Raw genomic sequence first — 18,870 nt, 5'->3', positions numbered from 1 at the left:
TCAAGGAAGTTAGTTATAAAAAGGAAGAAGAAGTAAAGGACAAAGTTAGCAAGGATGGAAGAATGAAGTGAGGGTTTTTATTTTCAGTATGGGGAGATGTAAGCATGTTTGTAGGCAGTAGGGAATGATCCAATAATCAGGGAGAGATTAAATATAAATAAAAGAGTAAATGTAACAGAGGGGGCCTTAAAATTGGTCATTAAGAGATCATTGATGACTTTGGAGAGATAAGTTTCATTTGAACGATGATATAAGAAGGCAGATTTCAGAGTGTTTTGGAAGAGAATGAGAGGAGAGGAAATAAAGCTATCAAGTGAGTATTGATTTCTAACTAGAGGAGTTTTACTATGAGGGGAAGAGTGGTATGGAATATCTGTTTGAGTCTTTCCCATTTCCCCTTATGAGCTTGACCAATTTTTCTAGAGCCCTGCTTTTCTTTATCTAGATAGTTTGAGGATACCAGTGAAGCATTGTGGCTGTCTCCCGTCATCTCTTGTCCTCCCCCAATGACCAACCCATCTTTTCTCCTCATCTTATTTTTCCTTAATGATTTCTTTTATTCCTGTTCTTCTTTGCTGTTTCTCTTTAGTTACCAGTCTCAGCCTGCTCACCATCTGCCATTATATTATCCTTTGTTTTATATACTTTAATTCAGTGATGTCATTAGTCTTCTTAAAAAATGAAGGATAAACAATGATAATGATAGCATTGTCCATCTCAAATATACACACTGATAGACAAACTCTCTGCATATTGTAATCTGTTCCATAGACATGCCTGTGTGGATGGTCAAGTCAAACTCTCTTGAGTGATTATAGATTTCTTCTAGAGGAGTTCTGAAACATTCTGGGGTTTGTTACAATCAGCAACATGTCATCCGAAAAGAGGAGCATATGGAGAATCTCAACATCCACAGGGAATCCCTCTTAAACTTGAACTCTATGTTAATCTCCTTCATCACTATGTTGAAAACCTTAAAACAAATGCTTCCCTGTTTAAAGCCTCCACTGATGTTTCTGATCACAGAATACTAAGCTTGGTTACTTCTATTAAGTGTTGTAGGGAACCTGGAGTGTTGGGTGATCATTTGTGGGAAAAGAGCCTTCAAGATAGCAATTTTCTCTGCCAAATCAAAAAAAAATTTTTTTGATAGTCAACAATAAAGATAATGAGATCTCATGGTCTCTCCATCTTCTGGTTGTGAAATGATAAAGATGTAATCTTTTGCAAAATATTGATTGCTAGATCCTGCATGCCAATATTCTCAGTGAGGATGCCTTAGATTTATGTACAAATGACTGTCATAATAATTTTGAATAGATTAGAGAAAATGATAAAGATCAGTGATTATCAGTTGCCATTTTTTGGTTTTAATAGCATCCATTATTTTTTCTATTCCTTTGGTATCTTCCTTTTCTTCAGGTACCCTTTATATTGATCCCACATCACTCGGAATTGCATCACCTCTTGCATGAACCTCCTTTATATTTACTTGATCCAATACAGCTGCTTTTCCCATCTTTGTTGCTTTAAAGCCATATCTACCTCCCCTATAGTCATATCCCTAGCATGATGCTAGAGACCAGTTATAACGATTCCTAGAGGCAACTAGGTTACATAATGAGTAATATTAAGGAATTAGAATCAAGAAAACTCTAGTTCAAATCCAACCTTAGACACTTACTAATTGTATGACCTTGGCCAATCACTTAATTTTTGTCTCAGTTTGCTCACCAGTAAAATGAAGATACTAATAATATCTATATCAGAGAGATGTTTTGAGAATCAAATAATATAATAAGACGAATAATGTTTTGCAAACTTAATGGGCTACATAAATGCTAGCTATTATTACCATGTCCTTGTGTGTGAAAATAGTTTGTTTTTAATTTTTTTCTGTCTTCTATTGGTTATTCTCCTTATGCTTTCATTCTTCAACAACCTTAGGATGACTTTGTTTAGTTTGTATGTTTTGCCAGGCTTTCTTTAAGTTAGTTTTTAACCTCCACTGCTTCTCTGCCATTTATGAGACAATACTGCTTATAATTGGCCATTATCCTCTTTTGTAAAATTTTGCAAATGAGTTCAACCAATCAATTAACAAGCATTTATTAAGTACCTGAAATGTGCCAGGTAGAGTGCAATATACTAGGATAGAAACACAATAATGAAAATAATCCATATTCTGGAGGACTCAGCTGATTTTATATATATATGTGCATCTATATACACATATGTATATATATACATATATATCTGTGTGTGTATATATGTATATATAATTGTGTGTATATTCAAATCTCAAATTAGATTTTTTAAGACAAAAAATTACTGGGGGGTGAATGGGTGGATTCTACTAACTGGGGGACAATAGGAAAGAACTTATGTAGAAGATAGTGTTGGGGCTGAATTGTAAAAGAGACAGAATTTAGAGAGAAAGAGATAAGGACAAGGAGAAACCACATTCCTTGCATGGAAGACAGCCAGTGTGAAGGCATCAAGGTGGAAGATAAAATGTTGTGTACAAGGAATAGTGAGAGGGCCAGACTGACTGACTGACTGTAGTGTATGTGAATGAAAGAGAATCATGAATAGATTGGAAAGATGAGTTGTTACGGGTTTCAAATGTCTCCCCAAAAGATTTTTATTTGATCCTTGATGCAATTGGGAGTCATTAGCGGTTATTGATATCTGACATTGACATGGTGAGAAATGTTTTAGAAAAATTATTTTGGTGACTTGTGAAGGACAGAAAGGGAAGGAACTTTTAAAAGAAGAAATAAATTAGAAAAATATCACGGTAATTCATGGATGATTTAATAAGGACTTGAATAAATTCATTTTTAGCTTAGTGTTGCCTTTGGCAGCTATCTCTCTCCTAGTAAAATAGTAAATTAATCAGATGTTAGCGCATTTAGGTATACTATGTACTCTGTTAAGTCTCTTTTTTTTTGTGATAATTTAAATGGACTATATCTCTATAACATTATTATTATTGGTGTTGATGTCAATACTGCTGTCCATTTTCCCTTTTTGATATTTATTTATTCAAATAATTCAGAACTGAATTGTCTTAGCTGCACACTATCTTTTTTTATCATTATTCTTTTTTTTTTTTTTTTACTAATTATGATCTTAGTTCTGAGAAGCTGAGAGACTGACTGAACACAGAAAACTGATTCAGAGATAACTTGTAAATCAGCACAAGTGCTTTCCTATCTGTTAAATATAATAAATTAAAATTTTTATGATGATATTTTGTGTTCTCTTTATCCAGCATCTAATAAGTCTTCTGTTTTTAGAGTGTTCATGATTTAAGGTATGTATAATTATAAGTAAAAATATGTATATAATTACATATACATGTTAAATAAGTATAAGTAAACAAGTAAACATAAAATAGAAAATGTTCATGATGTAAAAGACATGAGTATTCTATGTGATCTACATGTTTAATTTTTTTCATTCATATTAGTATTATAAATTTAGAGCTGAAGAAACCTTTGAATCTATATAGTTCAAAAAATGCTCAAAATTGACTATTGATTAGAGAAATGAAAATTAAAACAACCCTAAGGTACCTTTACACCTGTCAGATTGACTAAGATGACAGGACAAGATAGAGATAAATGTTGGAGGGATGTGGGAAAATTGGAACTACTAATGCATTGTCGGTGGAGTTATGAAATGATCCAACTGTTCTGGAGAGCAATTTTGAACTACACCCAAAGGATTATAAAACTGTATATATATATATCTTTTGACCCAGCAGTGCCACTACTGGGCCTCTATTTCAAGGAAATCTTAAAGAAGGGAAAAAGACCCATATTGGCAAAAAATGTTTATAGCAGCTCTTTTTGTGGTAGCAAAGAATTGGAAAATGAGTAGATACCCACCAACTGGGGAATGGCTGAATAAGTTGTAGCATATGAAGGCAATGGAATATTATTATTATTATTTAATATTATTTAATAATTATTATAAAAATTATGAACAAGATGATTTTAGAAAAATCTGGAAAGATTTACATGAACTGATGTTGAGCAAAAGAAGTAAAACCAGGAATACATTGTACATCCTAATAGCAAGAACATGTGGTAATCAGCTATGAAAGACTTGATTCTTCTTAGTGCAAAGCAATCCCAGTAAACTTTGGATAAAAAATGCCATCTGCATCCAGAAAAAGAATCAATGATATTGAATGTAAATCAACACATGCTATGTTCACTTTTTTTCCTGTTTTTTTCTCTCTTTCATGTTTTTTTTCCCTTTTGTTCTGATTTTTCTCTCCCAACATGATTCATAAAGAGATGTATATTTTTAAAAAATAGAAAAGAAAAGAAACTATATAGTTCAACCCTCTAATTTTACAAATAAATAAACTGAGGTTAGATGACTTTTTCAGAATTAATGAATTTGAATTCAGGTTTTCTGACTCCAAATCAAATGCCCTTTCTACGGTACCATCCACTTGAGCTTTTCAATGTCATATTAAAGTTCTGTGACTCTTCAAAGATATCACAGCAGACCAAATCCATTAATCGATCAAGTTGGTGGCAGGAAAGGAATTGAAATAGGATGGGTCAATCTGCTGAAAAACATGAAGGTCACTCAAATACATTGAGTCAATAGAAATTAAACCCCACAGGAATACCTGAAGTTTCTCTTCCTTGCATTCCATTCCCCACCAAATCATCCAACCAATTTTTCTAAAATGTACATCTGACTATGTCATCTGTGAATAACCTCTAGTAACTCCCGGCTGCTTCCAGGATTAAATAAGAGGGAGCATACATGGGAAAGGAGCAAAGGAGAGATCCGTGAAGGCCAGACTAGTACACAAAGACTTTATGAAGAACATAGGAGTTAGAAAATGGAAGGAATTGGGGTAGGGAGTAAGATGTAGAAAGGGCATTCCAGGTCAGAAGAGCAGCATGAGAATGGTGAGCAACTCAAACTAAATCTTTCTGTTTCAGCTTTTCCACTTGTAAAAGGAGGTTAATAGTGGGTCCATCTTACAGCTGTATATTAGCTAATTAGTGATAACAACCAAGAACATTGGAATAAAGCCTGCCAAGGATGCCAAGAACTCTGAAGGAGGGTCTGTAGTTTATTAATAAATCAGAAACAGAAAAGGCTTTGTAAGATAAAGTCTGGGTTGAGGGAGACAGAGTTTCTGCCAAGATGTGAACAAGCATATCCCAGAGAAATTCTTTCGTGGGATTAGATATGGCTGTGACTCTTCTCACAACCCTGGAGGATAATAATGCTTGGTTTATGGCCAGAGTTCTGGAGTGCTTGTGCTGTTCAGGACTCATAATATGGACTTCCCTTTCAAGTAGATCTCATTCTTTGGCAGGTCTCTGAAAACTGCAATCCCCAAAATACTATATTAGGATGTCTTGCAACTGATTGGCAATTATAAGCAAAAGCAAAGCAGAATAAATATTTGGCCTTTATAGTTATTTCACAGGAGGCAGGAGGGGGTTTGGTAGTCATACTTTCATACCAGTTTCCCCTAGTTATAGAGGATATATGTTATGGGGGGAGGAGAGAAAATGATCAGAGCTACATAAATTCTCCTTATCATCAGTATACCGTGTTTGGGGAATTGGATTGGCAGTGGTAAGAGGAAGGTAAATGTGGAAAAGAAATTAAGTGGGATGAGTCCATGAGTTGGGAAACTCCAAGGCCTTTCTGGCTTATTTCAATAGAAATTAAATCCCATAGCAATGAACTCTTCCAAATCTTCAAAAGTGCAGAAATTTCATTTTCTTGAATCTTGGGTAAAACTGCTGGGTCATCAGATGGAATATGAGAATATCTGACTTATGTGTGTATGCTTTGTGCAATTGGAAATTCCATAAAGGTAAGTACAACTGCTCTGAGATATTTGTTTTCATGTTGAGTCTCCTGATGTTTTTGGTAATTGATATTTTCATTTTTTTACTCCCACTTTTAGATGTTATTGAATAAAAACTGAGGACAGGAAGGTTGCCATTTCAGCCAATTAACTGTTTTGTATTATGTATGTCATGACCACACATCAAAAAATCCAGAAGAATATTCTGCCTGAATCCATAACAGTTATCTGAACTTCATTTATGTACAGGAGAGCTAGCAAGTGTCAATAAAGTCCTTCTGAGGTCAAAACATTTCCTTAAATAACATTGGGAAGAACTTATAGCTTCTGACTAATAACTTATTCTTTCTGTTAAATGAAAAACTTCCTACTTTGATAAAGATTTAATGGGTGTATAGTCTAAACATGTGAATCCTTGGGGACAGAGAACTTGTGTATGTAAACATCGTTGGCCAATGCAAATGGAAAAATATGTCAAGAAAATAATGATAACAATAGCATTTATATAGTACTTGAAGATTTACAATGCCCTTGCCAAATATCATCTCATTTTTATCTTCAGAACAACTTTGGGAGGTAGGTCCTATTATCATCCCCATTTTACAGATGAAGAAATGGAAGTTACATGACTTGCCTAGGGTCACACAGCTAATAATCATCTAAGACTAGATTTGAACTTGGGAAATCTAGTCCCGGAACATTACCCACTGCGCCACCTAGCTGCCCTATGTTACCACCACCACTACCTTTCTTAGACATTACCTGGAGGAGCAGCTGGGTAGCCCAGTGCATAGAGCATTACCCCTGAAGTCAGGAGGACCTGAGTTCAAATCTGATCTCAGACACTTAACATTTCCTGGCTGTTTGACCCTGCACAAGTCACTTAGCCCCAGTTCCCTCAGAATACAAAAGAAAAAAAAATTATCTGGAATAAGGGAAAGAAGTGAGAGATTAAGTATTTTTGTCAGTGGTCAGGTAGGTAGGAAAGTATGCTAGCTTCAGCTCATACTATTGATTTCTTTCTCAACCAGTGGAAGTCAGCATCTTTCCTAATAAGGTAATAAGGTAAGGTAATCTTACAAAATTACCTGTTACACTAAGACATTAAACTACTGGCTCAGAATCACTCAACCAATTATATGTCAGGCATTGGACCTGAATTGAGGTATTTCTGACCATTCTAAGACCAGTTCCCTGTACCACACTGCCTCTTATGTGTGTGTATGTTTGCAAAGAAAGACACACATGCATAACTGCCTTATTATGTATGTCTATAGAGACACATATATGTATAAATGTGCTCATCTACATGCAATTGTGCATATGATAGAGGGAGACACATGTACATGCATATATTATATATCTATATAGATGTGGTATATATAGACACACTTGTGTGTGCAAATAGATCTTATACAGAAATGCCTGAGTTTGTGTCTTTAAGGGAAAAAAAGGTGAGAAGGAAGGGCACTCCAGTTGTAAGAGTTAATCAAAGGCTCAGAGGTGTAGGAATAGTAAGAAGGCCATTTTCAGAGTTGTGAGGGAAAAATAATATAATTTTTGTAAAGCACTTTGCAAACTTTAAAGAGTCATATAAATGCTAGTTATCTTTATCATTATTATTATTATTAACAATTTCACTGTATAGCATGAAAGGGAGTAATATGTAACAAAACTGGAAAGATAGGTTGGGCTTAGATAAGGGCTTTTAAGTGTCAAGCTAAGGAGTTTATATTTTATTCTAGTGATGCATACATACATATATATATGTGTGTGTGTATGTACATGTATGTGCATACATATAAAATGTACATGTACTTCTCAATATGTACATGTGCGTATATAATACTATATATACATGAATTTATTATTGCTCAGTATTTTCAGTTATGTCTGATGCTTTGTGACCTCATTTAGGGTTTTCTTAGCGAAAATACTGGAATGGTTTATCATTTTCTCCTCCGCTTCATTTTACAGATGAGGAAACTGAGGCAAACAGAGTGAAGTGACTTACCAGAGTCACACAGCTGGCAAGAGTCTGAGACTGGATTTGAACTCTGGAAAACAAGTCTTGCTGACTCCAGGCCTGCCACTTTATCTGCCGTGCACCCGGCTTCCCATATACAGGAATACACATCTCTGGATCTCATCCTGACTTTACAGTACAGCTATATGTCTATACATACATATTTTCTGAAAAATAGCTTTGGTTATCAGTTGTACTCAGCGATTATGTAAGACAGATTGGTGGGAGGTGGGGGGTAGGAGCATACAGCCTGTATTTGGACCCATACCGTATGTAGTGCTTCACCAAAACAGTACTTTCTTTTCCCAATAAGGGAGCATGCCGTGATAAAAGACATGCTGTACATATGTCCCCCTACCGGCCTAAACGAGTGAATGCACCCTTCTGAGCATCTGACAGGGACTTGGACAGCAGAGAGAGCTGGCTCTCGTTCTGATGATCAGAAATGGAAAGCATTCCTGAACCAAGAATAGTGGGAGCCCTGGCTCCTCCGGAACGGGGAAGTGGCAGCCTCTGCTCGGGAACTTTGTGATCTCAAGCAAATAACATCTCTGGGAGGTTTTTTACTCATTTGTCAAATATGGATGGATGACCGTACAAATTTAACCGTCCCACTAAGCGGGGTTATTCTTAAATGAGGTGGAGTCCAATTTGAACTGCACCAGAGTGGAACGTCCTAAAAATAACCCAGAAGCTGTTTGAGCAGTCATACTTTTGCCAAGAGTGACACAAAGGCTCCAAGCAGCTGCTTTCTTACTTACCTGTCTCTAAGAAGGCGTTTGCTGGTACCATTAGTTTTAAAAGAAGTCATGTAGCCCCAGGTGTGCTCTAGAGTTTCTGGCATCCTCAAAACTCCAAGATAGGAGGATGTAGGCTACTTAAGTATCACTGCATAGTGTAACTCCGATACTAATTACTATCTGGCATTGTTAGGTAAGTTCCTTTCCCTGTATGACTGTCAATTTCTTTATCTGTAAAGCAGATTAGATGACTCCGGGTGATTTTCCAGCTGTGTTTAATATGACCCAAGTTCTAGGCCAAAGATCTGAGGTTCTCTGCCAAAAAGGACTACAAAGATTGCTCCTGATAGGATTTGTGGCCATTTTAGAAGCTTGGAACAGTTTCTGTCCACTTTCTGGGGATGCATCCCCATGAAGCACAGAGGAGGTGGGAAACATCTCTCTTTTTCCACTACTTTCACTTTATTGACCCCTGGATGAAACACAGAACCACTGTCTTTCAATCCCAATAGCCTTAGTCATCCCTAGTAGTGGGTATCGAGAATTAATAAGCTTTCCCTTTAGATACAGGACATTTGACATTTATAAATCACTTTGGTTTTCTCTGAATAATTCTCACAGCACCCTACAGGGTTAGTTCTGGAGTTTTTATTATTCCCATTTTACAAGAAGTTGAGGCTCAGTCACTAAGTTACTAAGTGACATACCCATCATCAGGCAACTAGCAGTTGTCAAGAATCAGGATAGTGTTCCATGAGAGACACTACCTCTCATTGTCTGCATCTTCTCTTATTCAGCCTTCATTCTCCTCCCCTATCCCCTCCCCAATCGTACCCTCATTACCCTCTTCCTCCCGGCCCTGCCTCAGCAGCTTCATCCCTATTCCTGACTGCAACAAGAAAATGCAGGCAGACAGAAAAATAAAATGATCCCTGAGGGAAAATCTGAACCCATGTAAATCTGCACAATTTTCTCTATTCATCTCCAGATTGGAAAATCTGAGGCCCTGTTAAATGATATTACATTATCCTACAGGTGTAATGAGTCTCTTAGTAATCAATCACAGAGTAGAAAACTAGAGGTGTGCAGCCCTGCTAAAATAACATTAGACTCCTGGGTGATTTTTGGACAGGGTAAAATTGTTGAATGTCACTGTAGTATTATTGCCCCCTGGTGGCTGTTTTAATTATTTAGCCCTAAATAGTTGAGAGAATACACTTGAAAATACTCTGGAGTTAGGTCACCCAAACTTTCAGAAATCAACTTTTCACATTGCTGAAAAGAATGGCGGTAGCTATGAGCAACCCGAGTGGTCCTGGAAAACTGATCGTTTGGGATCTCCTGTTGGAAACATGGATGCCAAACCTTTATATTTTGCAAGGGATCTTGGAGTTTGGGGCTAGATTTTTTTCTTCCCTATTGATTTATTCTATCATTTCTCCCCAAAAAAAGTTGGAAAAATTAACTCTTTTGTCACATGTAGTTTTCATTTATGAATTTTTGAAATATACCTCTGAAAATGAGGCTTTAATAAAGGCCATTATGATTCAAATAGCACTATCAGACTGCCTTTAAATCCAAACCCTTCTGGCTCTGGTACCATGATAGTTTCCAGCCCGAACCTCACTTGTTCGTTGTTTGGGTTTTGATGGCACAGAGAGGGTGGAAATAGCAATTGTTTCTCTCAGAGCAGAAGCTCTGAGGGTCTTCCCTTCCAGACTGATTCCTTTGGGAAGGCAAACTAAGCCATCTTTTGCCTCAATTCTTACCTAGTCTTTAACTAGTTAATGGGGCATCACCTCAGACAAACTGAGACCTGGGAAAGACCTTAATTTTAAATTTAAAAAAAAATTTTATTAAAATTATTATTTTAATTAAATTAAATTAAATTAATTAAAAATAAAAAATTATTTAAAATTAAAATTAAAATTTTAAAAGGCCAAGGTCTCCCACTCCTATGTCTTGTCACTGGACCCCGATGATCCTGGAGGAGAGAGTGAAGCTGATGACTAGACAGCTCTGCCTCAGTTAAATCCAATTGCCTTGCAAGTCAAGACATCAGCCTTTTGATGTCATTGATCTTTTTAAAGAAGGAAGGACAAACAATAGCATTTGAGCATCTCTGGCCAATTGCACTTTCATAGTCTGCATTGATTTTTCAAGTTCATAAAAAACCCAAAATATTATAATTAATAAAAAATGAAGTTATAAGTAAATATTATCACACACTTAGAAAGCCCTATTTCACCAAGTGACTCATGCTTTTGTGTGTTCTCCATTACAAAATGTATCTTCATTACTAAAATACCAAACTTTGCTTATTGGCTCACAGTTTAACTACTCACCATCATCTAGTTCCTTTAATATGTATCACTTTTTTTTCCATCCATTCAGGGTAATTGATCCTGCAGAAACTCAACAACCACATAATAATGGACACTGGGAAGAAAAAAAGGATTGAAAAAAAGGATTGAGCTGAATGTTAGAAGGGGAAGGATAAAATATCACTCTGTTAGCAGTGCCTGGTATTTTTCCTTCTTGGCCATGTAAGCAGGATGACCCTGCAGAGGGAATAGTTAGAATCCCTTGGGAATAGTCACATCTTTTTAAGTGATTTTTCATTCTCATTCTTTTTCTACAGCTCAGACTGCAGGGATTACTGCCATGCTTTGGATGAAGGCAAGAAAGAAATGATGGGAGAAGGAGTTGGTAAGCAATACATTAGTGCCTTCACTCCATACTTTATAGGGCAATTTACTTGTCGAATAATGGTGGCGGAAACCAGGAATGTGAATGGTAAATGTTTAACTACCAGCTTGGGGGTGGGGAGTGGCAGAGGATGTATATTAAGTTTATTTTTAAGTTTAATCTGCATTATTAATATTTTATCCATCATTTTCTTGAGTCTTGAAATCAACAAAATGATAAATTAAGTCCTGCTATTTACTGTTTCTGAAGTATAAGTGCTCACACTAAAAATTTAACACAATCCACTTTGGTAGGTTTGAGTGAGCTCCAGCACATCCTTTCAGCAACCTTTAGGAAACACATTTGAGTCTCACATTTGAATTCAGTTAGTGCTAATTCAGATGTTTCCATTAGTGGATTTTTTCTGAAACTAGATCAATCAATATATACCCCGTTGGGGAAATCCCAGAATAACATCAATTTATAGGGCAGATTTAGACAATATGGCCTATATTGACTGTTATTCCTTGCTTAGATGAATTAAGATGTGGCTGATGTTTATGCTTCTAATTAGATAGCAAAATAATGGGCTGGATGTTGAGCTCCCAGCCCTGAACCATGAAAGGCCCTCTCTCTCTGGAACATTTTCACTGTGTTCTCAGGCTATAAACGAAGACACACCAGGCAAAATAAGGATAAAGTGATCTACACGTGTTTCTGAGGGATAATATTCAATCCAGCAAATGTATTCTTAAAAAAATAAAAAATAGCAATCCCATAATTGAGTGGAAATAAAATAGTTGTAGGGTAAAGACTGCCATTTTCTCTTAGTTAATTTGTTTCTCCCTGTCCTGCTCCTCCTATCAGTCAGTCAGTAAACATCTATGAAGTGCTTATTATGAGCCAGATGCTATGCTAAACTTTGGGAATACAAAGAAAGACAAAAGCTAATCCCTGCTTTCAAGGAACTTGGAATTTATCAGAGGAGACAGCATATAAATTATACAAATTTTTTTGTTGTTATTGAATCTTTTCAGTTGTGTCCAATACTTCATTACCTCATTTCTTAGCAAAGATACTAGAATGCTTTGCCACTTCCTTCTCCAGATCATTTTACAGATGAGGAAACTGAGGCAAACAAGGTTATGTGACTTGCTAGTAAGTATCTGATCCCAGATTTGAACTCAGGAAGATTAGTCTTCTTGACTCTAGGCTTAGAACTTTATCCATCTAGCAGGCCTACAAATGTATTAGATAGAAAATTAATAGAAAATTAATAGAGGAAGGCACTAGAATTAACATGGGTTGGAAAAGGCTAACTGTAAGGAGCAACTAAATCTTGGAATCAATCAGGATGCAGAGATGAGGAGGCAGAGCATTCCAGGCACGGGATACAGCCAATAAAAATGCCTGGGCATTCAAAATAAAAACACAAGTCACATACCTCCCAATTTGTCCAATTAGAAGTCAGTTCTGAAGAAGGGGACATTAGGTGCAGCAGACATAGGGACAGTCATGGAACTACCATCACCTCTTCCTTCTTCTCTACTTCTTTTCCTAGAGAGAATCACATCATAAACTGCAGGCTGAGGATGATACTGAATTAATTTTTCTCTTCTCAAACTAGAAAGAATTAGAATTCCCAGGAGGTTTTTGATCAGCTAACCCCTCACCAGAGATCATTACATCAGGAGCACATCAGAGCTGAAAGGGATTTTAAAGAACATCTTTTCTAGTCCCTTTGTTTTATAGATGAAGTAAAATAGGCCTAGTATTTGTCCAAAGTCATATCACCAGTAAGTAACAGAGCCCAGACTTGACTGTACCTAGCATTTCCATCCCCATTTCCCCTACTGTAACACAACTGCTGTCATCAGTATAATGAGGTGAACCTGAATACTTTAAACATGACATTATGAAAAAAAGCATTAGTTTAAATCCTTGCTTGGGGCAGAAATATTAAATAATGTTATTTTTAATGTTATTTATTTTTCTTTGGGGGGCTTGATTTAATTTTTTGTCTCTTATAGTCCAACAAGATTGGTCATTTATGACATAGAACTTATTTATAGTCAACTCTCGATTATCTGCTTTGTGGATTAGTTGGAGGAAGGTTTCCTCTGACCACCAGCCCCTCAGTTGGGGTGTGAGTCCTCTCTCCTGTCTCTACACTGGCTCCAGGATTATTTCCTCTAGCCAACTTCTAGAATACTGTCCTCTCCATACTATTGGGGATATATTACTACTCCATAACTACTTTACATTCCAACTCCAATAAAGGGCCAAAATGGGGGAGAAATGAAAGATAAACAACTTGAAAAATTTTCTGTGACAATTGGTGATCTAGTTACCACAAAAACAATAAGCTGACAATAAATCTGACAACCTGAAATTCTAAACCTTAGTCCTAACCTCTGATTTTTCAGATAAGGAAACTGAGCCTACAAAGAGAAAGAAGGATCTTGCTCAAGGATCCATAGCCAGAAGGGCCAGTATAATAACCTGGTCCCTTGACCTATCATGGCTCCAGAATCTCCACCCCATCACAGTGGAGCCAAGAACTAAGTGAGCTATTGAAAGCCTTGTGATCTCATTCTCAGGTTTAAAGGAGCCAGATTCCCCTGGTGTGTCAAACAATAGGTTTAAGGACATCATGTGGGGACCATAGAACTCCTCTTGAATAGCTTCAATACTCCAGCCCACGCCTTGCCAAAATTGGAAACAACCAAAATGATTTAAATATTACTGTTCTTTAATGGTGAGAATATTAGTATGTGAAAATTGCCATGTATAACCTGATGAGATGTTCCAGCTTTGTTTAAAAAAAAAAAAAAAAAAAGCAAAAAAGCAAACGCCGTTCCAGCTGCCATTCAGGGAGTATTGTTCCTCTCTCTCTCTCTCTCTCTCTCTCTCTTTTTTTACACACCCCCATTAAGCTCATCATATGGCATTAGATCCATAGAATGTCTTAACACAATTCAAAGCTAATTCTTATGGTAAATGTGAATGAGGCCAAAACAATTCTGTTCTGAAACATTTATGACTACATTTAATAATATACTGCCATTCCCGGCATTATTGCCCCAAAATTGGTATTTTCTCTCTGTATATACTTTGTATTGAATGAACAAACATCAAAAGCATTGGCCTGAGGCCAAGATTGAGCAAACAGTTGTTTCCCTGTTTGTTGTTTTCTTTATTTCTCGCAGGATTTTCATATCAGTGCTCTTACAATGACATTCAATGGCACTTTTCCACTACCTTTCAATGCAGTCCCATCACAGCTGGTATCATTGCGAACATCAGTACCAAGATTCCAAAGATTTGGGTCAGGTGCTTTGTGATTTTTTTTCAGGAGAAGACTATAAAATTTTGGGTCTCACTTTTCTTTAGCAAGATAATTTTTCTTTTAAAATACAAGTTTTCGTAGACAGATTTGTGAGATTGCTACAAGAACTTAGTCCTGTTACTGAGGCAACCTGCCCCAGTGGATTCCAGAGATAGAAACTTCAGAGGCCTCTCACACTGCAGAAATGGAACGTGTGTACTTAGGCAAGGGCTGGTTTCCAGAAGCATTATGCTCAAATTAAAAAGATTGGACCAAGACACACGAAGACCAAGAACAGTGGTGAACTTTTCCAATTAGATATTAAATTCAGGATGCTACAGAAAGCTTCATCATACTTCTGACAACATCGTGCTTGATTTCCTTCTGCTCTAAGACACTTTTTTCCCCAGTAATCTCCCTTTCCTTAGCATTATGTCTACAAGATGCAAAGCAAGAAGTCCTTTTCTTTTCTCTAGCACTTTCTTCTTACACGGAGGGTTCCACTAAAGTAACCGTGGATTATTTCAGTGGGTGAAACCACTTAACAATAATTTTTTTAATAGAACAATTCTATCACTTAATGAGTCAGATTCTCCCAGGGTAGGAACTATTCCCTAGAAGTTACACATTTTTGGAAGCTGCACAAACTCTTTTAGGCAATCAGGGCACAACGTTGTCATTTAACAAAATGATAGATTGGAGCCTGATGCTTTAAACCAAGGCTCTACTGTCATTCTAGAGCAGATGTGCCAAGAAAGCCATCAAAATCTCCCATTTACTCATCTTTCAGAGAAATAGTTTTCATCTGCCCCGTCAAATGAATAAATAGAAGTAAAACAAGGCTGCCAGGATCATCTTGACTTCAAATAATACATGAAGTGTTTTGTAAAACTTAAGCCCCTTATAAATACTAGCTATTAATCCATATCATTATTATTTTCTTTAGAATAATTCAATTCCTGGATTTTAAGCTCCATAAAGGAAGGTCCTCAGACTGCCTAGTATATAATAGTCACTTAATAAATCTTTGTTGAGTTGAAAATTTTCCTCCAAGAGACTACCAGTGAGTAGGAGGGAAAGGCATAAAGGAATGGCATGTTAAATAGAGAGCCAGGTTACCATTCATGGAAGCAATGAAGGAATAGCTATGGAAAAGATCCTAGCCTTCCCCCTCTGGACTTACATCATCTTTTTTTCCCCAAGTGTCCTTCATCATACTGTCCTTCTAGCCACTATAATTCATTTAATAAATGCTATCTTCAATGTGCTAACTATTGATTGTGACAGAGCCACATAGCCCTTGATTCTGGGCAATCACTCTCTCTGAGGATTAAATGAGATATTACTACCTATTTGTACTCTGCCAGGAGCAATCAGGGACCTTTTGATGTAAATTGTGATAAACAAAACAGAAAAGGAGCTTGAAAAGAAACTTGGGGAGGATGGCTCCAACAGTGATGGGAGAAAGGACGCTCAAATCAGCTAATACCTCAGATCAGATTGGCAATTTGGACAGGTTTGTATCAAGTGGTGCCTTCCTTGCTTGAATTCCACATTATCATCAAGTAGTCTATTTATATTTGATTTCCCACAATGGGAAGAGAAATTATTTCCTCTCAAGCATTCGACTCCATTCTCATCTCTCTCCTTTCTCCAAAACCTCCAGTGTCAGATGATACCATCCCCTACTTTCCTGAAATTAAAACCATCTAACATTGAGTTCCTTAATTTTCTTTCCTCCACACGTCTCTATTCTTCTCCCCTCAAATCTTCCTTTCCTCTGGTCTTAGAGAAGATGTGGATCTCCTCTTAGACTTTTTATTCCATCAGGCTGCAGAAGATGTGAAAAAAGTCCTAAATATGAAGTCCAAGAACCTTTTAATCCTTTCTGTGTAAGCTATTACCTGAATCATCTTTCTTTGTATCTTAGATTCTGCCACGTAAAATGAAGGGACCATGGAATTAGATGATCTCTGAAGTTCTTCTAACCCAGGCCTCTTATTGTCTGATTATCTCTGTCTCATCTTTAATGTCTTCCTTTATATTAGCCTCTTTTTCACATACATGTATGTTCAGCTCTTCTCCAGGTTAAAACAAACAAAACAAGAAACCATTTCCTTCTTCCTTCTTTCCTTCCTCCAGTTACTTTCTGTTGTCATTAATATTGTCAAATTTCTAGAAATAATATCCAATATTTGCTCCCTCTACTTCTTCACTATTTCTTACTCCTAACCATTCCCCTTCTGTGATCTGATTTCCCTCTCCATCATTTTACTGGAAAAGATCATTCCAAATTCACTAGTGGCCTCTTAATTTTTCAGTTTAACTGTCTTTGTGCAATATTTGATAATACCGACAACCTTCTTTTTTTGAGAATATCTCCTTCACTTCTACAACATTACTCTTTCCTTGTTAACCTGCTGCCTTTATGACCATTCTTCTTCTTTCACTGGAACCTCTTCTACAACCTTTTCTCTAAATCCCAGCTTATGGGGTTTCATAAACTGTATGTGAAGATCATGAAATCATGATTATCAGTAAGTATTTGATTTGTATGCCTATTTTATATGCCCAGGGTCATGTAAAAATTTCTTGAGCAAAAGGAGTTGCAAGTGGAAAAAGGTTTAAGAGATTCTGTTCTAAATGTCTACGTAGATACAGAGATATCTCCTCTCCTCTTTCTACAGTTTCTTTCTTGGTAGTCTCATCCCATTTTCTTAAACTACATTCAAACTCTTATCTGAGTGGCTGTCCTGCCTGGATTTCCAATTAACTACCTAGTAAACATCACCTAGATGTCCTATCAGCATATAAAACTCAATATATCAAAAACAACTTATTTTCCTTCAAAAATCTCTGTCCCTTCTCCTAACTCCCCTATTAAAAAATTAATGGTAAAAATAAGTAAGGGATTTTAGGGCTAGAAGATAAAACACTAGTTTTAGAAGATAAAATACCAGTCAGACCATGAGCATTTGAGTGGTTATTCAAGTCTCCATTCTTCCTTTTTTCCTCCACTATTATTTTCTCATCTTATTTAGGTTAGAAGTAGGCTGTGACCCCAATCTGACTCACTCCCTATATACTTACCAGGTCCTTCCTTCTTCCTAGGTGTACCAAATAAATTAAGAGTTCATTATCTTAGTAAGAAGTTTAATTAGATTGGATAAAAGGGTAATAAAATCTAAGCACCTGTATTTCAGAAACAGCCATCATCTTGATTCCCTTCTATTCCTCTAAGGTCATAGCTTCCTGATTTAAATGTTTAATGCAAATTTCCCAGCTCTCAGCAGGCAGTAGAGAAATCACTCATACGGGCCACAAAGTGGACACTACTATTCTTTCTCTTGACTCATGCAAGAGAAAAGGAACCTTACTTGTTGCCCTACTTAGTGTGCGCCTTTCTACTTTGAAAAGCAATGGCCACTTCTCCTTTGAATAGCTCATTCAAAAGTCAGAACAGCCACTTACAAACAATCTTTCTTGCACTGAGGAGATTGATTGTCCTGGAGGTGATCTCTGCTGTGCGCCAGCAAGGGTCCCACTGCTCCAGCTCTCACCTTCAGAGTTAGAGAACTTCAGAAGCCATTTAAACCAATCCTCTTGGTTTACAAATGCGGTGGTTAAGGTGGTTAAATGATCAACTCAAAGTGAAACAGGTAATAAACAGCAGTGATAATAAACTGAGGACCTCCAACTCAAAATTTCTTGCCATCTACTCATTTTCCTCTTAAAAGACTGCCCATCCACATTTGGTCATCAGCACACATGGGAAATCATTTTTATAACGTGTTTCATTCTACCCTCAAAGCCTTCTGGGAAGTGCAGTTCATTGACAAGAAGCCTGTTAGTTCCCAGACATATAGGTCTGTTACAATATCTTTCTAATTCATTATTGTCTCCATTCTATTCATGACCTCTTTCTGCCAAGAAATGTCTTTGTGACCCCAGGTTTATGGGTGTACAGAATAGGTATACAAAACAAACATTTACTGATAATAAATCATAATTTTACAATCTCCATATTTAGTTACAAGATTCTCATATGGATTCTCACAGTTTAAGGGACAAGTCCTGATAGATTGTAAGCTGCATGAGGGCCAGGTCTATGTTTTATCTATGTCAGTAAGGTGCTGTGCAGACAGAAGATATTTAATAAGCACAATTAATTAAACACAAATCCTTTAAATTACACCTCTGAAAATTTTTCTTGAATTTGACTTTT

At 36.6% G+C, this 18,870-nt stretch overlaps 1 long non-coding RNA gene across 2 annotated transcripts in view; it reads right to left on the bottom strand.

Moving 5' to 3' along the window:
* Positions 1 to 18,870, bottom strand: part of LOC127544144 (uncharacterized) — a 72,897-nt gene that overhangs the window by 35,088 nt on the left and 18,939 nt on the right. For both annotated transcript variants that reach the window (XR_007949382.1, XR_007949381.1), the window contains exons 2-3: positions 12,762 to 12,874; positions 10,975 to 11,068 (exon numbers count right to left, since the gene is read on the bottom strand). This is a non-coding gene — a long non-coding RNA (uncharacterized LOC127544144). The remainder of the gene's footprint in view (positions 1 to 10,974; positions 11,069 to 12,761; positions 12,875 to 18,870) is intronic.

This window comes from Antechinus flavipes, chromosome 1, assembly GCF_016432865.1.
Source record: "Antechinus flavipes isolate AdamAnt ecotype Samford, QLD, Australia chromosome 1, AdamAnt_v2, whole genome shotgun sequence".
Taxonomy (NCBI): Eukaryota; Metazoa; Chordata; class Mammalia; order Dasyuromorphia; family Dasyuridae; genus Antechinus; species Antechinus flavipes.
The sequence above is the reverse complement of the archived record's forward strand: the minus strand, read 5'-3'. Positions and strand labels throughout refer to the sequence as shown.